The 24,316-nt window shown below is 36.6% G+C and overlaps 1 protein-coding gene across 1 annotated transcript in view; it reads left to right on the top strand.

The window, feature by feature from the left end:
* LOC149576111 (lactate/malate dehydrogenase family protein) overlaps positions 1 to 24,316 on the top strand; it is a 134,136-nt gene that overhangs the window by 53,222 nt on the left and 56,598 nt on the right. The window lies entirely within an intron of this gene.

Genomic DNA, 24,316 nt, shown 5'->3' with positions numbered 1-24,316 from the left:
CGGGTTGAACAAAAATTATTGAATATTATCTCCCAATTAATCACAAATGAATTGGCTGAATACCAATTCCTCCGCTCCCAACTAGGGTTGATATCTCACAACCGAAATTGGCTCCTTAGAGTCTTCAAACCCTCAGGCAAGTATGCAAGCACTAAGGCTCTCAGCACAATAGATGAATATGCAACTCAAGATGTGTAAAATGACCCCTCAAAGGCTCCTTATAAAGATTTCACAAGCAACTCCAAGAAGCTTCTAGAGGAATCCAACACTTTATTCTTTTAAGTGATGTTTTGATATTTTATTATGTTAGTCACTTTAATATTAAATCAATTAAATATAAAGTTACTTTTTTAATATTTCATTGTTTAGTAACCTTATAAGTAATTAATTTAATATATCTTTTCCCCCTTATTTCTTCCTTTTTAGCCTCCGAGGAAAATAAAGGATAAAATAAAATAAGTAGCTAGTGCTTGTCAAAAATGGGACATTACAGTCCTCTCTTCCCGAAATTGCTTGTCCTCAAGCAATTGCAAACTCGGGTGCTGTAAAATCTGCTCATTCTCCCATGTGGCGTCCTTTGCAGGCAGAGCCTTCCATCTCACCAAGTACTCTTTAATCACTCTATTCCACAATTTCCTCTCTCTGACATCAATGATCTCTTCAGGCACCAAGACCAAATGTCCCTCCTCATCAAGTGGTGGAAGATCCATGGAAGAGATAACCTGCTGACCTAATGCCTTCTTGAGGCATGAAACATGAAATACATTATGAATCTTGCTGCTCGCAGGCAGCTCTAACTCATATGCTACCTCCCCAATCCTCTTGGTAACCCTATATGGACCGTAGAACCTTGGTCTTAGTTTTTCTGCTCCACTCTTTTAAAGAGAGGACTGTCTATAGGGCTGCAATTGTAGATATACCATATCACCAATCTCAAAGCTGCGCTCAACCCTATGTTTATCTGTATAAGTCTTTTGCTGATTCTGTGCCATTACCAGATTGTCCTTGAGTGCCTTCAATATATCTTGGCTTTCCTAAATCCAATCTTTTGCTTTAGGTGCCCTACTCTCACCAAAAGCCATCTCCACAGATGAAGGTGCATCATACCCATACAAGGCTTTGAAAGGACTCATTCAAATGGACATATGGTGTGTGGTATTGTAACAATACTCTCCTAAATGGAACCACCTGATCCAAGCCTGTTGTTGTCCTGCCACATAATTACGCAAGTACCCCTCAACCCACTTATTAACAATTTCTGTTTGCCCTTCAGTTTGAGGGTGATAACTGGTACTGGGTGTCAACTTAGTACCTGTAAGTCTAAACAGCTCCTGCCAAAAAGCACTCATAAACCTGTTATCCCTATCGCTGACTATGTTCTTAGGTAGCCCATGCAATCTAAAGATCTCCCTGAAAAATAGCTCAACCACCTGTGAAGCCTTGTACTCAGTCGAAATAGCAAAGAAATGTGCGTATTTTGTGAGCCGGTCTTCCACAACAAAGATGCTGTCTCTCCCCTGTACCTTGGGTAGGCCTGTGATGAAGTCCATCGAAATGCTCTCCCACTTCTGCTCAGGAATGGGCAAAGGCTGAAGTAACCTAGCTGGATGTGTATGCTCAGACTTATTCTGCTGGCAAGTCACGCACTCCTTCACATGCTTCAACACATCATCCTTGAGGCCTTTCGATGAAAACCTCTCTCTAATCTATCTATACATTTTGAAGTAGCCCTAATGGCCTGCTAGGGGTGTATCATGGCAAGATTGTAGTATTTTCTCCTTCAATTTTGATTTTGGTACCAGGTAGATCCTATCCTTGTAGTAAATCACATCATCAACTATCCTGTACCTGTCATACCGAATCAATCCATCCATCAACTCACAAGCAAATGTATTCTTGGAGTACTCCACTAGTAAGATGGATTTCCAATCTGCTGAAATCTCAGAGAGTGAGCAAGCTGAAGGCCTCCTCGAGAGGACATCTGCAACAATGTTCTTCTTCCCCTTAACATACTCTATGTCGAAATCATATGCCCCTATCCTGCTAACCCACTTCTGCTGTCTCTCGTTCAAGTCCTTCTACTCTAAGAAGTATCTGAGACTGTTATGATCTATCCTCACCACAAATTTTCCCCCAACTAGATATTGTCTGAACTTCGCCAAGGCATGCATAATGGCGAGCATCTCCTTATCATAGATGGAGTATAGTCTCTCAACTCCCCTCAACTTACGGCTCTCAAAGGCGATAGGGTGTTGATTTTGCATCAATACTGCACTAATGCCTTCCCCTGAAGCATCACACTCTAGAATGAAAGGCTGCGTGAAATCAGGAAGTGCCAACACTGGACAATTGCTCATCACCTCCTTGAGCTTATCAAAAGCTCGCTGCACCTCTGCTGTCCAACAAAATCCACCCTTCTTGGTCAAATCTGTCAAACGTGTCCCCAACTGTGAGAACCCCTTAACAAAACGCCTGTAGTAATTGCACAGTCCGAAGAAGCCCTGTAGCTCTGTAAGTGACCGTGGTGTGGGCCAATCTAGAATAGCCTGTATTTTCTCTTGGTGCATTTGGACACCCTCTGCACTGCTCACGTGTCCCAAATAAAGAATCTCTCTAAGGCCGAACTCACATTTCGAAGCCTTAGCGTACAAGGACTGCTCCTCCATGATGGTAAGGATCTCGTCAAGCTGCTGCAAGTGTTCTTCCCAAGTTTTACTGTATATGAGCAAATCATCAAAGAATACCAAGAGGAACTTACGCAACTGTTTGTTGAAGATATGATTCATACAAGACTGGAATGTGGCAGGTGCGTTAGTTAATCCAAATGGCATCACCAAGAACTCATAGTGCCCATAGTGGCATTGGAAAGCAGTCATGTGCACATCTTGTTCCCTCACTCTAATCTGATGGTAACCCGATCGAAGATCAATCTTTGAAAAATATACTGCCCCATGTAACTCATCCAATAGCTCATCGATCTTGGGCATCGGGTACCTATTTTTGATTGTTTTCTTATGAGGGCTCGGTAATCTATACACATTCTCATGGTCCCATCTTTCTTCTTCACCAGGATCATTGAAGAAGCGAAAGGGCTGGAGCTAGGATGAATGTGTCCCATATTAAGCAATTCCTTGATTGCTTTCTCGATCTCATCCTTAAATTTCTTAGGATGGCGATAAGGGGTAGTAATCACTGGCTTGGCCCCTTCTTCCAACTCAATAGTATGCTCGAAGCCTCTGTCTAGTGGCCTCCTTGGGGGTATCTGACCAAAAACCTTGTAATGTTTGCCCAATAGCTCCTTAATGTCAATGTGGACTGGCTGTCCTGAATTTGTAGATTCCTTAAGAGTGATCACACACTCTGCTACCCAAACTATGTCATCATGCCTGAAAATACTCTCCATACGTCTAGCTAACATCTTAGGTGCTTTAGATGCCATACCTCTAAGCACCACTCTACGCCCATCAACATCTCTGAACTTGAGTTCCATGGTTTGGAAGTTCTGTGAGTACTTCCCTAATGACTGCAACCATTGGACCCCAAGTATGGCATGGATATCACCCAAGTCAACCACATAGAAATCATCTGTAATTGTGTGGTTGCCCATCATAATAGACAACTGTGGAATCCACTGAGTACAAGCTATCTTACGCCCATTAGCCACCATCACACTGAATCCCTCAAAATCCTCTAGAGGAATTTGTCGCTTGTTCACCAATGATGCATCAATGAAGTTATGAGTAGCTCCACTGTCAATCAATATTGCTATTTGATGACCTTGTAGGACCCCACGAAATTTGAAAGAGTTGAACTTAGGAACACTGGAGATAAAAGCAATGATCTCATCATGATTTTCCCCATCTGAGCCGTTATTGTCTTCCTTTTGAGGTTCCTCTTCCTCAGACTTGCTCTCATCATCTGATATCACCTCAATTAAGTGACCCTTGCCTTTTCTTAGGCAACGGTGTCAACTAGACCATTTCTCCTTACAATGATAGCAAGTCCCCTTAAGCCGACACTTCTGTCTATAGGCTTCATCAAAGTTCTCCTTATTACCTTTTTTTTGGAATGGCTTCTTCCCCTTATCCTTATGGGATGTGAAAGGCTTGCTAGGAGCCCTAATGTTAGATGTAGAATATTCCATGTCTCTAGTCTTCATGATAGCATCCTGGAGAGAATCTGGTTTGAAGGCCTTAACCCAACCACGAAGAGGCTCTGTCAATCCCTCAATGAAGAGCATAACCAACTGTTGTTTTGAAATATTTGTCACCATAACTGCCAACCGTTGGAACTCTATGATATAAGCATCCACTGAATTAGTCTGCCTGAGTTGTGCTAACTCCCTAAAGTGGAGTTCAGGATCCTTACGATCAAACCTATCAATGAGCTTCTGGGTGAATTCCAAATATGAAGTAATGTTGGCATGCCCCAAGGTGATAAGTCCATGGTACCACCATTCATGTGCTTCTCCTTCCAAATGGAGTGTGGCGTACTGGATAGCCTTTGTTTCCAACATAGGATTGAGCTGCAAATATGTGTCGAGCTTCTGAACCCAAGCTCTAGCTGTACCTTTGTTACTTCCATCAAATGATGGTAAGGTTAGTTTTCCCACCTTACGCTGCAAGTCTTGATTTTGCACTCCCTGTTGATTGTTTCTTGGTTTATTTCTCAATTTAAGACCACAAAAGTCTACTAGTGACATGGCAGCCTTGAAATCATCACCTAGAGAGTTGTACTCCCTCAAATAATCATCATATCCCTCTTCTCTTACTTGCTGGTTGTGATTTGCAGCAACCTGTTCTCTCAAAAATGTAGGCATAAGAGGCCTAGGAGTAGCTCTACTTGCTGTTCTAGCACTGCTTTGAGCTGTGTCATTGTTTTCTTGACCTCCATTGTGTCCATTCTGCCCATTAGTCCTGTTATGGTTCCTATCATTTCCATTGTTTCTGTTATCTACTAGCTGTCCAAGGATAAGTGACAGTTCTTCTCTTCCTCTTGCCATTTCATCTCTCAACTCCTATTGCCCTCTTGCAAGAGCATTAAGCATTTGCTAGGTACTGCTTTCTTCCATGATTTCTAAAGGACTTAAGCCCTTTCTTGCCCTGTTATAGAATTTATCCAAAAGATTTATAAATGGAACATTTGGAAACTCTTCACTCATAACCTGTACAGATACCATTGTAAAGTGCTTTGACAATTTTTGAAGTTTTATCCTTGTTTTTCTACCTTAGGAATTTTGTCAAACATTTCCCTTGCAGCCTCAGTTTGTTGATGTTTGTTGTTTTACTATGATTTTTGAATGCCAATGATATTGATGAATACAAATGATTGCAAAATAACTAATTGGAAATCAAAGTGATATGCAACTTCTTTTTATTATTTTCCAAATGCAAATACATGAAATTCTGATGTAAAATGCACACCTACAGCTAAGAGGTATTTTCACAAACACTTGGCATGCAACCTATGAATGACTATGCAATGAGACGTTTTTACAAACATTTGGCATACAAACTGAATAGCTGAATTAAGTTGATTTTCCTTCAATACTTCAATGTTTACAATGACTGAATACTTTGGTAACAAAAAGACATATATTACTTGTCAAATGTATCCATCTACAATTGCCAAATGTAAATACCAAAAGAACCTGGAATAAGTAGCTGAGATGACATGCTTTTTGGCTTTGCTTTGTTCGAATTTTCTTTTTCGGACTGCTTTTTCAGCTCTGCTTTTTCGCTTTGCTTTTTCGGATCTACTGCAAAAACTGAAACCTTTCTCTTTGCCAACTGATGTCAAAAATTAGATGCATGGGCTGAACAAAAATCACTGAATATTATCTCCCAATTAATCACAAATGAATTGGCTGAATACCAATTCCTCCACTCCCAACTAGGGTTGATATCTCACAACCAAAATTGGCACCTTAGAGTCTTCAAATCCTCAGGCAAGTATGCAAGCACTAAGGCTCTCAGCACAATAGATGAATATGCAACTCAAGATGTGTAAAATGACCCCCCTAAGGGTCCTTATAAAGATTTCACAAGCAACTCCAAGAAGCTTCTAGAGGAATCCAACACTTTATTCTTTTAAGTGACTTTTTGATATTTTATTATGTTAGTCACTTTAATATTAAATCAATTAAATATAAAGTTACTTTTTAAATATTTCATTGTTTAGTAACCTTATAAGTAATTAATTTAATTTATCTTTTCCCCTTTATTTCTTCCTTTTTAGCCTTCGGGGAAAATAAAGGCTAAAATAAAATAAGTAGCTGGTGCCTATCAAAAAGGGGATATTACACTCTTCTCCCCCTCAAAATTCCTCTTATTGCGATACGGTTTGCAGTTTTTAGGGAAGAAAATAAATCAAAAAGTCTTGCAGTTTTCTTTGCTTCCATGGAGAAGGAGAATGTATCATTGGATTTTTTTTCGATGAATGGATCTGAAATTTTGGGGGATAAAGGTTGAAATTTATGTTTTGTTTTGTAGAATGAATCATAAAGGTGTTTATCATTTCTTTCAAAAAATACAATATTCAAAATTGGGCCCTGAGTAAAGAATTTTGAAATGTTGAAAAAACAATCTTAAAAACTGTAGCCTAGTCTCCTAAAGTGCTAGAAGATGAGGTTCCACCATGTTCTATCCTCAGATATGGGTAATTTAAAAAAAATTCTCTCTCCAATTATGTGCTTTTATTCTCCAACTGCTATAATTTATGAGGGAAGTGCTCTAAATATAAGAGACTAGAGCCACAGTGCCTCGAATGCTAGGGCTCTTGTCTCACTTTCTCTTATGCATATATTGTTAGCATGAATGCTGATGATACTACATTGGGGGAGTATCCAAAGCATTGGAGAGTATTGATATGTTGCATTCATGACTATGTTTGTCATTGATGTCAACATAGCATTGCTTCTGTAAAGACAGACAGAGTAGCAGATAGAGAGATCTTGATGGTATGGACAACGGTTTGATTGTCTAGTGATGCATAGTTATAGACATGTTCGACACAGTGTCCTGATCACGTAGTTAAGTGCGCAGAGTCTGAGTCGAAGACGTATGGAAGTTGTATCTGATTTACAAAGAGTAGTTCAAAGACAGAGTATTGGGAAAGTAGTTCCTGATGTTTGTTGGCTTCATTAGATTTGAGATGTAATGAAGAAATGCACAGTCAGGCAGTGACAAAGGACAGTCAACTAATGACATTAGCGAGTGTGCACGTCTTAGTATCACACGTGTGAAGTTTTGTATAGACTGTGAGCCGACGGTTCTATTGTAATTGAAATTAATTAATTGTCTTATTTTAATTAATTGGGAAATCCTCAAGGCCGACTCAAGGAATTATTATGAAGATATGGTATAAAGGAAAGATGTTTTCCTTGATTGAAAAGTGTATTTATTATTGTATGAAGTGCGAAGTGCGAAAAGAAGCAGAGTGCTTGAGGAATGCGTGTAAGCGATCCAAGGGATTATTGGATGTGCAGTTCGTGATCTGGTTACAAGATTAGAAGAAGCAGTGGTCCAGTTGACAGGTCAGAGGAAGAGGAAAGAACAATATAGTACCAATTCTATTATTCTACAAGGAATAATAATGAGATCATTTGGACAGTGGGTTCATTGGTCTTTCCCTTGAAGCTGTTTGCGCAATGGGTCCAACTGTCTTCCACACCTCTTAATAGGGTTGGCACAACTCCTAACAAGGATTCAAAGTCTCCTAACAGGGACTCATATGTACTGAATGTTGTAACAAACTCCTAATAGGCTCTATCCTCTAACAAGGAATATTTATATTAGTACATCATCTTGTGGGTACCATCCCCACTAGGGTTTTCCCTCTGATCAAGGGTTTCCCTATTTAACATATCTGGTGTTATTGTGTATGAGTATCTTGTTGTGATTTCAATTTATATTACTCATATGGTTAAGATTGTTTAAAGTTGATATTGATGATATTAGTTGGATAACTAATTCACACCCCCGCCCTCCCCCTCCCCCCAGTTATATCTGTGGACTATATATTCTAACAATTTGTATCAGAGCATCAGGTCCTTGAAGGATAAGCTTAACAACTTTGGGAGATCGATGATGAATCTTTTTCAGAAAGGATAGTCCTAGATTTGATGAGACCAACTATGATAATTGGAAGGAGAAGATGAAGACACATTTGCTATGCATGGGTTTGGGATATTGGATCTTAACAAAGGGAAAGAAGGTAATCGTTGAAGAAGAAAATCTTGAAGGATGTAGTGAGGAAGAAAGAGGTTTGTTCATGTGTAACATGAGAGCTAGAGAAGCCTTATTGACATCTCTTCCAAAGAATAAATACAATCAGGTAAAGTCACTTGCTACATCTGATGAAATTTGGAAAGCATTAGAATCTACTTTTGAAGGTGATGATCATGTAAAGAGTATGAGATTACAGAATTGAATAAGTGCCTTTCAAGATGCTAGAATGATGGAAGATGAATCTGTAAGAAGTTATATTGGCAGAATATCAGAAATGGTTGCAGGAATTCAGTCTCATGGTGGAACAAAGGAAGATTATGAAGTCATATGGAAGATCTTGAAAAATTTGACACCATCTTTGAAGCCTATCGCTTAGATGATACAATTAGTAATTGCTTACACTAAGGATTTCACAAAAGAGACATTGCTTGGAAGATTAGAATCAGCAGAAGTAGATTTGAGACAGTCTGGAGAACCTACAAGAGTCAAAATAGCTTTCAGTGCCCTGAACATTTGACCTAATTTGACAAGGAGTGAAAGCACTTGTGGAGATTTTGCTGGCAGCAGCAGAGCTGATGAAAACAAGAAAATTGAGGAAGGAAAAGCCCTTCTGATGAGAAGAGAAAAAGATGGTAAGAAAATCTTTAAATGTTGGACTTGTAATGAATTTGGTCACTATGCATCTAAATGTCCTAAAAGAGAGAAAAAGTATAATGGAAAGTTTAACCTTAGAAAAGACAGAGATAGAAATTGTTTGTATGCAAATGAGGATGAAGAGTCTGATGAAAAAGGTCAAATTGAAAGTGATGATGAATTAGGATTTGTGGCTATCAAGGAGGATGATCTTGATAGAGAAATTAGAGAAGAAAGAGCTCTAGTTACCCAAGTGGAAAAGAAGTCTGATTGGATAATTGATAGTGGTTGTTCACATCACATGACTAGTGATATGAATAAGTTTGTTAAATTCAAGAATCATGATGGAGGAATTTTAAGAGTTGGTAACAGTGCAACTTGTCATATAACAGGAATTGGATCCCTTACTCTTAATGGTAAAATTGACGCTAATGATGTCTATTTTGTTGATGGATTGAAGCATAACTTGTTGAGTGTTGTTCAGTTGGTGGATAAGGGTTATCAGTTGCAGTTTATTGAGAAGACCTGCACTATCAAAGACAAAGATGGTAAGATGATTGGAACTAACACTAGATCCATAGGTAATGTATTTTAATTGAATCCTACTGAGATGACATGTTTAGTAGCTAAAGTGGATAATAGTTAGTTGTGGCATAGAAGATTTTGTCACATAAAATTTGATAATAGTGTGAAGGTTAGTAGCACTTTTGTAGTTAGAGACTTGCCTAAGATTGTTAAGCCTACTAATGTTGTAAGGAATGTATTTTGGCTAAGCAGAAGAAAGTATCATTCCCTAGTAAAAAGTTCACTACCACAAAGAAGTTGGAGATCGTTCACACAGATCTGAGTGGTCCTACTAGAACAAGAGGATTCTATGGTGAAAGGTATTTTATGATTTTTGTTGATGATTTCACTAGAATGATGTGGGTAACATTTCTTAAAGAGAAATCTAAAGCTTTTGAGAAGTTTAAGATATTTAAGAATAGAGTTGAGAATGAATCTGGTATTAAGATTAAGTGTTTGGGATCTGATAGAGGAGGAGAATTCACCTCTAAAGAATTTAATATATTTTGTGAAGAAAATGGAATCAAAAGACAACTATCTGCACCTAGAACACTTAAGCAAAATGGGATTGTTGAAAGAAGAAATAAGTCTGTAGTAGAAGCAACTAGAGCAATGTTATTTGAGAATGATGTTTCTAAGGCATTCTGAAGAGAAGCACTTAATACAACAGTATATACTCAGAACAGAGTACAGATCAGAAAAGGTATGGACAAGACACCTTATGAACTATGGTTTGGGCATTCGCCGTCAATCAAATATTTCAGGATATTTGGGAGAAAATGTTATATTAAGAGAGATGATGACATTGGTAAGTTTGATCCAAGAAGCGATGAAGGTATGTTTCTTGGCTACTCATTGAAAAGTAAGGTTTACAGATGCTTTAACTATAGAACTAAGACAATAGTTGAATGCACAAATGTAAGGATTGATGAGAAGTTTGGAACCAAAGAAAAGATGATAGATTATAATTCAGATGAAGAAGTAGATAACTCTGGAATTGTTAGACAAAATGCTGAAGTTTTCTTTAAGACTAACAATGACTTGTAGAATGATGTGCAAATTGTTGAGCAAAGATCTGAACTTAGAGAAGAGATAAGAGTTGAGATGTCAACTCCTACCCCTAACAAAAATCTGACAAGGAATCACCCTCCTGAGCAGATAATTGGAAGTAAAGAAAAAGGAGTAATGATAAGGAACAGAGTAAATGAGGAGATATGTTTGATATCTCAAGTTGGAACCCAAGTGCACAGATGAGGCAACCAAAGATAATCATTGGATCCAAGCAATGAAGAATTGAATTAGATAGTAAAGAATGATACATGGGAGTTGGTTCCTAGACCAAAAGACAAGAATGTGATAGGAACAAAATGGGTTTTCAAGATTAAGATGAATGAACAAGGAGAAGTTGTGAGAAACAAGACCAGACTTGTTTGTAAAGGCTATTCACAACAAGAAGGCATTGATTATGAGGAAACATATGCACTAGTAGCAAGAATGGAAGCAGTAAGGATGTTCCTGGCTTATGTAGCGAACAAGAAATTCAAGGTTTATCAGATGGATGTTAAATCTGCCTTTCTGAATAGAGAACTAGAAGAAGAGGTCTATATTGAGTAGCTTGAAGGTTTTCTTTTATCAGAAGACAAAGACATGGTATGTAGATTGAAAAATGCTCTTTATGGTCTGAAGTAAGCATGAAGAACCTGGTATGCAAGGTTGGACAGTTACTTGGCAAAGCTTGGATTTGCTAAAGGTATGGCAGACAATAACTTGTACTTAAAAATAAATTGAAGATGGTTTGCTAATCATTGTAATATTTGTTGATCACGTCATTTTTGGAGGTAATGATGAAGCTAGTGATAAATTTGCTGAGGAAATGAAGAATGAATTTGAAATCAGCATGATAGGAGAAATGAAGTGTTTCCTTGGTTTGTAGATTGTACATAATAATGATGGTATATTCATTTCACAAGCTAAGTATCTGAAAGACTTGTTGAAAAGGTTTGGTTTAGAAAGTTGTAAATCTGTTGGTACACCCATGATAGCTAGTCACACGTTGTCCAACAAAGATGAGACACCTGCAGTAGAGCAGAAGAATAGATCAATGATTGGAGGTTTGCAATATCTGACTCACACCAGATCAGATATAGCAAATGCAATTGGGATAGTAGCTAGATTTCAAGCTGATCCTAAAAAATATCATTTTTGTTACATCCCAAATTTTTCCCTAAAATTTTAAATTGATTATAGCTGTTGTATCAAATTATTTCATCCTGATCATGTGAAAGCGAGATAGTTAATTATAGCCATTGTATTTAATTTTTCCTGGTCATGTGAAAGCGAGTTAGTTAATTATAACTATTGTATCAATTTATTTCTTTTTGATCATATAAAAGTGAGATAGTTAATTATAGTCGTTGTTTCATGTGAAATGAGTTAGTTGAAATATATATATATATATATATATATATATATATATATATATATATATGACAATGAGATATTTTCATGAACATGTGAAAGCAAATAATTATTCAAATGTTGATGAAATCTCTAACAGTCACTAGATGATTTTGAATTAACTATTTATAAATCTTGAATTGATGTTTTGATGAGAATGTTATTTTGAATACAGGAAGAAGACTAAAGAGAGAGGGGAAGCATTGCTAAACGGGGTCATCGGAAGGGGATGGTCGAATGGTCTAGTCATCAGAATCGATAGGTTTGACCTAAAACTATCTTGGCAAAGTTAAAAGGACTTGGCAACATATTACATGGTGGAACCGCATGAGCTATAAAAGAACAATATAATAAATAATGTAAAATAAACATAAATTCTTACCTTTAAAGAATTATCAAATACTATTATTATTTAACTATTATTTTACATTCTCAAATACAAATATATGTATATAAAAATAAGATGACACCAATACATTATAAATTATAATCTAATGATGCCACCTTATCAATACGTACACATGAATGTAGATAAGAATAAATGATAATAATAAAATAATAATAACAATAACCCTTTAACTTCTTATTTTTTTTCTTTCTTTTCTTTCCCTCCTCTCTCCTCTTTATCGATTCAAATGTTTTCCGAACGGTTTCTTGTAACTATTGGAAGCCAATGAGCCAAGATAATCTTTATATTAGAGCCTACCGAGTCTTTTCCTCACAGTTTCGGTGACTCACGGCTCACAAGGTTTAGGAGGAAACTGCGACTTACTTCTAGATTTTTACTTTATTTCTTTTCATATTATTCTCACGTCTCCCTGACTGCAGCCAAAGCAAGGATCGTGTCTTTCTCTCTACTGTAGAAGAGTTCAGGGACAGATTTGCAGTTATGAAAGGATTTTTCCAATATGTTTTTAATATACTTTCACATGCCTTGTCTGAATAAAGTTTAAACCATTGATATATGTATGTTCTCCATCATATTATTGAGCTGGCTGTGAGCTTGGACTATCCATTGGAATCTGACTGAACTTGAAATAGTTTATAATTATTCCAAATTAGAGTATGTTGCGAAGCCATCTATTTCCTTTTTGGTCTGAAAATCGAATAGTTTTGGTTCAACTATTCTGTCCAGCATCTCATTAATAATCTCTGTTTTAGTTTAAAGTATCAACCTTTGGATATGCCATAGAACCTTGAATAATAACTTTGATCAGAATTTAATACAATCATCTTTGTCTGGTAAGTATATATATTCCACACCAAGGAATTCACTGGCGAAATGCCATTATAAGTGAAGAGGTGTATGGATATGACTCATGAGCACCTGGGAATCATCGGCATGACAGCGTGAGAAGGTGAGCAGGTGTAGAGAGAGTTTGCATAGAAAAAGAATGGCATCAGACTTGATTAATAAATTAAAAACTACAAAAACTCATGCATGTTTTAGTTATGTTAAATGTTGTCAAGTCGAGTTGGTGGAGATCGGGTTTGTAGACCCAATTTTGAAATCCTTGGCCAGGGTAGAATTAGGCAAATATGCCGAACAAGTGATCTTTGTTAATTGTCTAGATGCTTCAGTTATTTTGGAGAATAACTGTTGGGACTTCAACCCACCTGATTACTCTGTTGGTTAGATTTATGAACATCCCAAGCCCGATCCCGAGGTAGGGAGGGCCATTCTATTAAATTAGAATATGTGGGGATAAGTAATGGTCTGCGGTTGGGAGGTTAAGCCTATGTCAATACTTCTCCTCTCACCAATGCCAAGGCTTGGACAACAAGTTAAAGAAATTTCTCCATTTATACTATATGTTCTTTAAACCTTTGAATGAATAGATAGTTACTTCGTTTCAAGATAAAAGTCATTTATTTTATGAATAGCTGTTACTTTAATTTCAGTTGAATATTTAGAAGAAACATCTCATTTTGTATTTTAGATAGTTATTTCATTTCAAGAATAGCTGTTATTTTATTTCCTATTGAATATTTGAAAGTAGTTAAATGTTAGCAATGTATAAATATCTCGATTTGTATTTCCAAAAAATTCAGTTAAACATGTAATATATATTAAAAAGGGTTTTCTTCAGTTATTTTCTGTTAGTAGAAATCATTGTCATGTGACATAAAATCAGTTTATTATTAAAATAGTTGATTTGTATTTGGTTGGAAAACTCATATGTTACAATTTTGCACCAGTGAAGAGAATATTCAGATATCTGAAAGGGACATCTAGTTATGGAATTTGGTATTACAGATCAAATGATTTCACACTTGGTGCATATATTGATGCTAATTGGGTAGATAGTATGGATGACAGAAAGAGCACCAGTGGTGGAGCATTCTTTTTTGGAGGAAGATTGGTTTCTTGGTTAAGCAAGAAGCAAGATTGCATTTCACAGAGTACCGCTGAGGCAGAGAATGTTGCAACAACAAATAACTGTAATCAAGTTATGTGGATGAAGTAGATGTTGAAGGATATACGAATTAAGATTGAAGAACCTATTATCATTTATTGTGATAACCCAAGTACAATGAGTATGTCTAAGAATCATGTATTGCATTCTAAGACTAAGCATATACTTATTAAGTATTATGTGCTGAGAGAAAGCAATAGAAAAGGAGATAAGATTGGAGTATGTAAGTACTAAGGATCAGAGAGCAGATATCTTTACGAAGCCTTTGCCTAAAGATACTTTTGAGTACTTAAGAGGTATGCTTGGGGTTATGCCCCTGCCTACTTCTAAGTAAGTGATGCAGAAAGTGCATTAGTCTAGTGGCGCAAAACACTATTGATTTATTGGACTGAATGTTGATGTTTCCTGTATGGGGGAGTATCTGGTATGTACTGAGTCATTGAGGATTCTTGATATTTGGTATTTGGTATTGAATAGTGTATTTGGACACTCGAGCTAGTTGATGACTTAGAGCAACTGATTAACAATTGGTATGTAACAATTGGTTGTAATATTGAGATTGAGAACTTTGACATTAATGTCAATGGGGGAGCATATGCATGAAAAACATCTCCTAAGGCATGGGGGGGAGTATGCATGAGAAGAACTCCTAAGCTACTGGGGAGAGATATGAACAGAAGCAGCAGTAGAAGATTACTTGATATTCTTGGAACTTAGATGGTTTTTCATCTATGTTGCCATCAATGCCAAAAGGGGAGATTGTTAGCATGAATGCTGATGATACTACATTGGGGGAGTATCCAGAGCATTAGAGAGTATTGATATGTTGCATTCATGACTATGTTTGTCATTGATGTCAACATAGCATTGTTTTTGTAAAGACAAACAGAGTAGCAGACATAGATCTTGATGGTATGGACAATGGTTTGATTGTCTGGTGATGCGCGGTTATAGACATGTTCGGCATAGTGTCCTGACCACATGATTGAGTGCGCAGAGTCTGAGTCGAAGATGTACAAAAGTTGTACCTAATTTACAGAGAGCAATTCAGAGACAAAGTATTGGGAAATCAGTTCCTGATATTTGTTGGATATCTTACATTTGAGATGTAATGAAGCGATGCGCAGTCAGGTAGTGATAGACGACAGTCAGTTGATGATGTCAATGAGTGCGCAAGCCTTAGTATTGCATGTGTGAAGTTTTGTATAGACTGTGAGCCGATAGTGCTATTGTAATTGTAATTAATTAATTATCTTATTTTAATTAATTGGGAAAGCCTCAATGCCGACTCGAGGAATTATTATGAAGATATGGTATAAAGGAAAGATGTTTTCCTTGATTGAAAAGTGTATCTATTATTGTATGAAGTGTGAAGTACAAAAAGAAGTAGTGTGCTTGAGGAATGAGTGTAAGCGATCCAAGGGATTATTGGATGTGTAGTTCATGATCTAGTTGCAAGATCAGAAGTAGAGGTCCAGTTGACAGGGTAGAGGAAGAAGAAAGAACAGTGTAGTGCCAATTCTATTATTCTGCGAGGAATAATAATGAGATTATTTGGATAGTGGGTTCATTGGTCTTGCCCTTGAAGTTGTTTGGGCAGTAGGTCCAGCTATCTTCCACAACTCCTAACAAGGTTGGCACAACTTCTAACAGGGTTGGAATCTGTATGAGTATCTTGTTGTGGTTTTAGTTTATATTACTCATATGGTTAAGATTTTTTTAAGTTGATATTGATGATATTAGTTGGATAACTAATTCATCCCCCACCTCTTAGTTATATCAATGGACTATATATTCTTGAAATTCTTGGGATAAATCTAGGTAGCCAATTGGTCTTCTACAAAATTGAAATTCTAAGTGGTTTGAATGCTTGTTTTCTTTGCAAAATTGAAGACCATTAATAAAGGACCACTGATATTAAAAAGAAAGTGTTGAGTTTTAGAGGATTGTTGCAAATGTATTAGCACTACCTATTCGGTATGTGTTTTCCGAAGGCAATGATCTCTTATATTTATATTGAGAATAAATAAAGAAGAGACATGCAATGTCCTCATTTTTCCCAACATTGGAGTTTCAGGGATTAGCCTATTATTGTGATCCTCGTAGGCTAATTATTGTGGATAGAGGGTCTTTTGTGGCAATGGCTTGGCTTGGGAGGGTCGTATGTTCTCTACATTTTAGTAAGCTATAGGTTGGTCTTCATTTGGCTCAAATTGCACTTCGTGTGGGCTTAGTTTTGTGTACTTACTATTTGTGGTAAGTTGGTGTTGATCGAGATTGACCCTTTCTATTTTTCGAAAGTGCATTTAGTTACATGGAGAAATAATATGTATGACTCCTATTTGAAATCACATGTTTAAATGATGAGTATTTTGGGAGTTATTATATTTTTAGTGGCCAAATTATTAATAATTATTAAATGGTTTATTATAAAGTTATAATTTAGCTTTATAATTTCACTAAAGTTGAGAATTGAGTTATCATTGGAAAGTGCCATTTATTAATTAGTTAAGCCATGTCAAGTGAGAGAATCTAAAGGAAGCTTTTAATTAATGTTGTGTGGTGAAGCTAAATTACATTTTGGCAACAAAAAGGAATTTGGAGGTTACAAATAGAAGCTCATTTCATTGGGAAAAGCATGCTTAGATATTTATTTACTTTTGTTGCCTTTGTGGCTCTTTCTGAGTTTTGATTTTCACGCCCTTGCTGAAGTATAAGGGTTTGAATTCTGGGTTGTTTCATTGGATCTACAACTGAAGTATTGTAGATTCAAAACTGAGATTTAATTCTGAGAGTGTTTTGCAAATAGTTGCTAAGGTAAAACTATTTGCTAAATTCTCCTACTGTTTTACTGTGGCTAAGGAGAAGATTAATTGTTGGAGCTAATTATTCTCCAGTCTACTGCTGAGGTATAGTAGACTAAGCTGAGTTTAGAATTTGATTGGCCTCCCTTCCGTATTTGCTATTGCTAGGAGGAAATTATTGGTGCTGCGAGTTAATAGCAATTTAATTCGCAATTAAGGAGGCTCCATTTTGAGTTTTAAATACTTGAATCTTTGGTCTTTTGAGAGTTGGTTTTGTTTGCATTATTGGGTGTTTATATATTAGTGTGAAACCTGTTTGTATCTGTATATTTGGGAGTCTATGGCCGCAGAGTTTGGCAGCAAGGAATTACTGTTACAGCATACCCTTGCCTTGACATTGACATTTTGGGAGGAGAATGGGGAGGAGTTTGTTATACTATTGTTGGTATTTGTCCACATTATTTCTAGGCATTTGAACCAGTTTGTAGACTTGCTAGCATAAGATTTTGGCACCTAATATATTGGTTGGCATTATCAGTGTGTTGTCTTGCATTGCAGGAACAGTACGAAACTTTTTCACCTTAGTTTTGCATTTCTCTGAGTTTAGTTCATTATTTTATTGGTTAGTATCGATCAACCAATCAGTACCAATTGATATACTGAATCCTTTTATTGAAGACCTTCGTCAAGTCTTCTTTATTTTTCTGATTGTTGAGCCTATGCTTGATTTTTGAGGCCTTCATAGTTCTTTTCTTGGCTTTTGAGTTTGTGTTTGTTAGTTTTTAGTCCTTTGGTCTTGTTCATGTCATGCCTTTCACTTTCTCCTTCGATTTGGTCTAACCTAGAGCTCAATCAGAGTTGTCAGTCAAGAGATATGCCCATTTTAGTGCTTCAAAAATGGACCTTTTTGGTGCAACAATACGAATAAAAAATATGATGTTATATTTCTAATTTGACTTTCACTCTTTGATAAATATAACTTAAATTCACTTTTTGTTATGTTTTTAAGTTACTTTAACTTTAAATTTTTAACTTAAAGTGACTATAGTGCACTTTATGTTATAATTTTAAGTTAAGTTACTTTTTAATTTTTCACTTAAAGTGACTATATAGCTATATAGTTTTAGTTTAATTTTTGATTTTTAAATCAAATGCTTATTTAAATGTTACTTTTTAGATAATGTTTATATGCTATATTTTTAAATATGATAGATAAATATTGTTTATGACCCATTTAGTAACATTTTTATAAATTTAAGTAGATTAAATGACTTTAAGTTATCAAAAGTGGACATTTTACATGTCACTACATATGAAGTTCAACTTGGTAGACCTTTTTGATGTCATTACATCAAGAGATTATCAAAAGTGGACCTTTTTGATGTCATTGCATCAAAAGTTAAGTTTTTATGTCGTTGTATCCAAAATGTGAGATGTAACTTAAAATGTGTAATTGCATCCAAAAGATCCGATTTTGATTGCTTGCACATTTTAAAATATGCTATTGACTCTAAAAGGTCTGATTTTAAACTAAAGCATGTTTTAATATGTGTATTGGCCTCCAAAAAGTCCAATTTTGAATAAATGCATGCATTTGGCCTCCAAGAACCCGATTTTGGAGATTGTGAGAGATTTACTTGATGGTTTTGCATGAAATCTTTTCCAGTAGAGTCATTTTTTCATGGCAATGGATTTTCTAACATCAAAAATTGATTTATCTTGCTAAAACTTTTTTTTCAAACTCCTTTCAAGGGCACGTTTTTGGAAAAATCTTCAAATAAATCCATTTTGAGTGATTTAAATCATGTTTTTGCAAGGAAAAAAGACGTTTTGGCATCTTCAATCATTTGCAATACATCTTGGCTCACATTTTTGCATTTGGAAGCCAAAAACAAATTCATTTCATGCCTTTTGTGAATCAAGTTTTTGCTAAAAATGCCCAGAAATTTGGGGTTTTAATCCATTTTTTTGCATTTTAAAGTCACATTTTTGCATTTTGATCCATGTATATGCATTTGGGGAAGTTGTTTTTGCATTCACAAGTCAAAAACAACTCAAAAACATGCATTTTTTGGCCACGTTTTTGCAAAAACGGCCCAGATTTTGGCATAAAAAAGTTTATTTTTTTTTTCTAAAAACTCAAAGAAATGCATTTCCAGCCCATACCTTTGATCAAGAGGGATTGTTTTTTAGTTTTAAATGCATGATATTGTCTTTGGAGACTATTTATTTGGCACTTTCATGTCAATTTCGACCATTCATTGCTCATTAATTTTTGTTAAATGCAAGTACAGAAAAAGTCAAAAAGTTGTTTGAAAAATTGGATTTAAGGAAGAATTGGTCTTCAAGTCTATAAAACTTGCTATTTTGGCTCTTTAACCTCCAAGTAAGTGGACATTTTCAAACTTGCTCATTAATTCATGCTTATCTTGCTATATTCATGCATATTATGGCTTGTTATTGTACATTTGTCCAAATATATGCCATGAATAGTGCATTTTTCCTTTAAAAATGAAGAAATGATGTATTTTCATGTTTTTGGTTCTTTCCCAAGCTTGAAATTCGAAATTGCATGTTGAAGTGCTTTGGATGTTGACATGTTTGAGTCATTTGCCAAAGGTACATTTTTCTTTTGAGTTTTGTGCTTTGTGCTTACTTGCCAGTTTTCTCCACTTTGGAGAAGTTACAAGTTCTTTCCTAAGAACTTGTTTTTGCTTCACTTCATGCAAAAGCATCATCACATTCCACTTCCATTTTCCATGTCACAACACTTCGCATCTCATCCGACAATTGCGATTGCATGTTTTCCATCTCATCCACCATACACACATGCATGTTATCCTATTTTCTGCTTCCATTTTCACTCATCTCACTTTCCACATCCATTCGCCTTTTCTTTAGCAGTGGAGTAGACATCAAGGATCAAGTCATTTCCCCTACGGCAAGTAGGAGTTTCAAAAGTAAGTTTCCTTCTCCATACTTCAGTAATGGTGGCGACAATATTCAATAGTATAGTGCAGTAAGGAATGCATAGCAAAGGATAGTGGCTTCATACATAAATCTTCTGTCATTTCCAATTAGTTGAGCTACACCATTTAGCATCAGGTGGAGGCGTTGAATGTATAGCAGTAAGAGGAGTTGGACTGCCCTAGGATAATGTCTCAAAAATTCTATTTGCGTGACCATCTCTTCAATATAACACGTTGGGAATCATAGTAGACATAACTTGCGGGTGTTGGGTCATATGCAAGGTGGATGACATATGTATTTGCAAAAAGTTGGACACATTCACATAACACTAGAGATCCCTTTATCATTTCGTCGGGTCACACACTGGACACAAGTAAACCGTAGTGGAGGTTAGAAGGTAGACAGAGGTGATTAAGTATAGCCAGTTAGCAGTATACAAAAGATGGTTCGGCATTATCCACACCTACAGTAGGAGTCAGATTCCTTCAACGTTCAGAGCTCAGCAACAGTTGGCAATCGGATTGAGTATCTGGAATCATTGGTAGATTGAGTGGTTGCTACCGGATTCAAGGCTCTTAGTGGCATTCATCAGATTCGGGTCTGTTCTTTCTTATTCATTCCGTAATGTTCATTTTGTTATCTGATGATATTATATGATTGAATCACATCTTCAAACTGCAGCTTTAAGTTCATTGATTTATTTGTTTGAATATAAGTTTGTGTGAGTTTGTATTTAGCTTCAAAGTTCGATTTGATTGAATGTATTAGTATCTTGTTTGGCATGTTCTTAGAATTAACTCCTTGAAATAGTAAAGAGTTGGGATTGTAATTACATGATATTTTAAAGAACTGGTTATATTACAACTGTTTGACGAAATGCTTGTCAATTTTAGTTCAATGTTTTAATCCAAATCTAGTAGAGGTTATTACATACAAGGCCCCTTAGAACATCCTATTCTCTTTTGTCTTCTTTCTTCTTCTTTCATATTTGTAATTGAAGAGGATGTATTACATGAAGATGTGTAATTACATGTAATGCAAATTACATGTGTATGTAAAAGATGTAATGCGAGTTGCATGTAACCTTATAATTTCTCTTTTAGTTAGGCTAGGTCAAAGTTGGTTGAGTTGCTCCCACTTTTTCCTCTCACCTTTTTCTCAACTCTTGTACCTATATAAAGGAGTGCCTCCTCATTGTAAAAATTATTTTTTTTTGTATGCAAGAAAGCTCTGCCACATTTGTGCAAGCATAACTTTGATTGTGTAGTACAAATTTGAGAGAAAAGTGAATAAAAGAAGCAATTGAATTCGAAGCTTTGTCTAGAAGCAATTGTGATAGAGTAAATTAGAAGCATTGACTGTAATTTGTGCCTATTTTCTTAATTCATGTTATTATTGTGTGTTCAATAAAAGAGCATAGTGATTTAAGAAGCAATCAGAGTAGAAGCTTTGACCGGGAGTGGTTGTGGAAATATATAGCTAGAAGCTTTGTCTGTAGCTTATACTTCTTTCTTAATTCACAAAATAGTTAAGTTATTTTTACTTTTAGGAGTCTTTGTTCCCTAATTGCGCTGTTTCCTACTCTTGATAGAAGTGTAGCTAGAGATTCACCCTTCCCATTACTCAATCTACGAGTAAATGAATTCTTTCTTGAAAGATAAGAAGAAAGGATATTAGTAACACCCATTTTATAAAATCTCTCAACTTCTTTCTTACCTTGATTTGATCCAAGGAATAGTGAGAAGGGGGAGCTTTCCCTTTAAGGGAGGAGAGACTATCTCACACGCTGTGGCTGGTCATCCTATTTTGCGACTGGATTTTTACCCAAAACTGTTGGTTGCAAAATATCCGCCCAACATAGTGGTCTGCAAATTCTGTACCCAATGAATGAATAGTTCCTCTACCATTGGATGTTAGATTCTTCAAAATTCTGGGTGTTTACATGATTTCTGTTCAAGGCAGCACATTCACTATTTAGCATCATTTTGGGTCTGCTGTAGCAATACATTTCAGACCTGCAAATTGATGGAGAAGCTCGAGGCTAATGGTGACAATCATTTCTAGGTTCACAGGTAGTTGTATGGTGTTTAGTAATTGTAATCTATGTTAAGACAATAATTGAAGAGGACTTGTTCATTCAACTATTTATCATCTTTGTAATGTCGCTGTGAATGTGAAGTTTAAAATTAAATAAGTAGGGAATTGGCATTACATATGGTTATATGAATTTAACCCATTTGAAGATTTGAAGTTTCTTAAAAGTTCCTAGTTACATTCTAAACAAAAACTAAGATGATTGTTTCAGCCATACTAGGGAATGTAATGTTCCTGTCATAAAATAAATGTACTTATTTAATCTTTGTAACGGGCCGATTGATTTATCTTATCTCGGACCCATTTTTATTTAGTTTTCATAGTTTGTGTCACCATCGGCTAACTTTGTACACCCTTGGAAAGCTTTATCCCGATGGGTATTTAAGCATGGCTTGTAGAAAGTTGTAGGCATGCTTTGAATTGTATCTTTCTATAATACGAATTCTTGTTGGAGTTCGGTATTGTTCGCCATTTTGGAAGTGGAAGACCTTCCCTATTTGGCTTGTACGGTTTCGGTGGGAATCAACCCTCACCCTATTCTGTTGGTGTTCGTCAATCCGTATCTGGCAAATTGAAGGCTTAATTATCTCTCTATTCCTGTTGGCAATTTGGCGCTCCATCATTGCAGGTTGATTCTCTTATGATTGTATGTATAAGGTATTTTATCAAAACATCTTGTGCACGCCATTTTCCCATTTTCTTGTTGCAAATCTCTCTTAAATCCATATTAATTCTCTGTCTGTGCAACTTCAATAACAATATTGTTCTCCTTTTATCATCATACTGTAATCATTGTATCACCGTACGGCCACACGGCCTTTCTACGGACATCCCCCCTCCAAGCACACCCGTACGACATTTTCAGTCACTATACTGACTTAATCGTCATCGTATGGCTCAAGTTTGTCACCGTATGGCCTGTAAGAGGCACCGTACGGCCATCTTATTGTCATCCAAAGACACTTCCCATACGGACCACTGTATCACCTTATTGTTCATACTGGCGTCCCCATATACACCGTACGGTCAATTAATTTGGCCTCCATACTCCACTTCCTATCCAACCGTATGCCAATCTCCTGTGTACTATCGTACGGCTATCACATAGTGTCCTCCTGCTTATCATACGGACATCTTAGACCAGTAATCGCATTCAATTTCAAGCTCAAATTTGGTCATTGCTAGCCCGGTTCATTACAATGGTATCAAAGCTCTCCGATCTTGCCAGCTTGTGAAGGGTGAATGAGAGTTTATAGCCAAAAGAGAAGGACGCATTTTGTTGATCGAATGGCTGACGAATGGGAACCAACGGGCGTCGAACTTGTGGCACTTCTGAGGGAACTTGCCTGAAATTAGGCACAGATCACGGATACGCATTGACTCATGGAGGAAACCCTCAAGAAATTGGCGGAGAACAAAATATCTGGAGAACAAAATGGGCACAGTGCGGACTCAATATCGGGTAAGCCACAACCCCAGCCAGCACACTCTTGGCCTTCCATGCCGACTTTCCCACCATGGATGGAAGCCCATCACGGAGAGAGACTACCAACTTTCGAAGAGATAAGAGAGGATTGGAGGAATGCAAACCTTGAAGAGGACATTTCCTACAAAGATTATGCAAATTTGAGGATGAGATACTTGGGAGGCAGAAACAGAGGAGGATACTTTAACGATGATCTCAGGAGAAAATTGAGTAAGGTGAATCTGTCCCCATTTGATGGATCGGGTTCCATTTTAGCATAGGCGTGGGTGATGAAAGATGACACCTACTTCCAGCTAAATCATATGCCTGAAGAAGCGATCAAATTCTCCGCGTTGCACTTGGAGGGTGTTGCACACGAATGGTGGCACCACGACACTAACACACTAGGGCATGATCAAATAAAGACCTATGTAGAGTTTACGGAGAGATTAATAGAACGATTTGATGGAAAAGACCCCGAGCTCAATTTCAAAGATTTGGTGCAACTGAGGCAAACTGGATCGGTAGATCAGTTCATTGCAGAATTTCAAAGACTTTTCGTGTTGGTCACGGACATCTCCGAAAGGAGGTGTGTTGTGCTCTTTATGGACGGGTTAGCAGAACCACTGAAGGGTTGGGTGAAGGGATTCAATCCATCAACCCTATCGAAAGTGATCAGTAAGG

Source organism: Cupressus sempervirens, chromosome 1 (genome assembly GCF_028749045.1).
Source record: "Cupressus sempervirens isolate cs-2001-9-10 chromosome 1, ASM2874904v1, whole genome shotgun sequence".
Taxonomy (NCBI): domain Eukaryota; kingdom Viridiplantae; phylum Streptophyta; class Pinopsida; order Cupressales; family Cupressaceae; genus Cupressus; species Cupressus sempervirens.
This window is presented reverse-complemented; position numbering and strand designations above follow the sequence as displayed.